Source organism: Chelonoidis abingdonii, chromosome 1 (genome assembly GCF_003597395.2).
Source record: "Chelonoidis abingdonii isolate Lonesome George chromosome 1, CheloAbing_2.0, whole genome shotgun sequence".
In the NCBI taxonomy this organism is placed as follows: Eukaryota; Metazoa; Chordata; order Testudines; family Testudinidae; genus Chelonoidis; species Chelonoidis abingdonii.
Genome location: NC_133769.1, coordinates 317,052,533 through 317,053,910, shown reverse-complemented (window position 1 = coordinate 317,053,910; position 1,378 = coordinate 317,052,533).

The following is a 1,378-nucleotide window of genomic DNA, read 5'->3' as shown; positions in this document are numbered from 1 at the left end:
AAAAAAACTTCAGGACCAGACTTCAAAGAGAAACTGCTGAGCTTCAGTTCATCTGCAAATTTGACACCATCAGCTCAGGATTGAACAAAGACTGTGAATGGCTTGCCAACTACAGAACCAGTTTCTCCTCCCTTGGTTTTCACACCTCAGCTGCTAGAACAGGGCCTCATCCTCCCTGATTGAACTAACCTCGTTATCTCTAGCTTGCTTGCTAGCATATATATACCTGCCCCTGGAAACTTCCACTACATGCATCCGACGAAGTGGGTATTCACCCACGAAAGCTCATGCTCCAAAATGTCTGTTAGTCTATAAGGTGCCACAGGATTCTCTGCTGCTTTTACAATTCATTAAGTACATTTCACAGCCACTGTGAGGAATGGGATATAAAATAACTATGTTATCCACCTCTGGCTGGGGATGGAGCACAGGAAATGATGCATAAACCTGTATTCAAGTGAGCATGCAGAATGTATGGAATAGAATTCCCCGAACTGGGACTTGACCTAAACACTAGGCTGAACTGTGGAACCCTAGATCTTTGTTAATTACAAGTGGCTGAGACTTTCAGACTAAAGGATCATTTTGTTTCCAAAAATACTTGAAATATGAGGTTTAGAATGGAGATGATGCACCTGGGAGGCTCTCATGTCCCACATGGGACTTAGAGAAGCATTTCACTCACTCTCACACCAGCTGTTAACACTCTGACATGTTCTAGACCCCTCGTCCCTTCATAGGAGTTCAAAACACTTAGTTAAGGGAGGTCAGAGGGTCAGTATTAGCTCCATTTTACAGATGAGAAAACTAAGACACAGAGGGAAATGACTGACTCAGCCAAAACCACACAATGAGTTAGCAGCAGAGCCAAGACTAGAATCCACATGTCCTGGTTCTTGGGCCCCTGCTCTGATCACTGGACAACTGGCTTCTCTGGATTTCTGTATTTCATGTTCTGAAACCAACAGTCCATGAAACAGAGGAGGCTGGTTGGGCAGCCTACACTCAGCTGGGAGCCCCGTGGCCCTGATCTACTCATCACAGATAATGATGACACAGTGATGTGGTCTACACAGTTGCCACTAGCAGTCCCAAAACATTTTGGTCTCAGAAAGGGACAGAGCAAAGTGATTCAGTCAAGAGCCAAACTGAGGTTGTGCAGTGGGAAGGATAGGACTTTTATGCCATTCCTGCCTGCTTTGGGGTGCTATGCACCCCAGGGGGAGAAGTAAAGGTGTAGAGTGAAACTCCCCATGCCTTTCCTTCCACAGCAAACATATCTCAGGGCCAGGCAGAATCTGGCCTAAATTATTATCTTTATAGCTTCAGCTGAGCAATTCTATGTATTGATGCTGGCGCTCTGTAATTCCTGTAACAT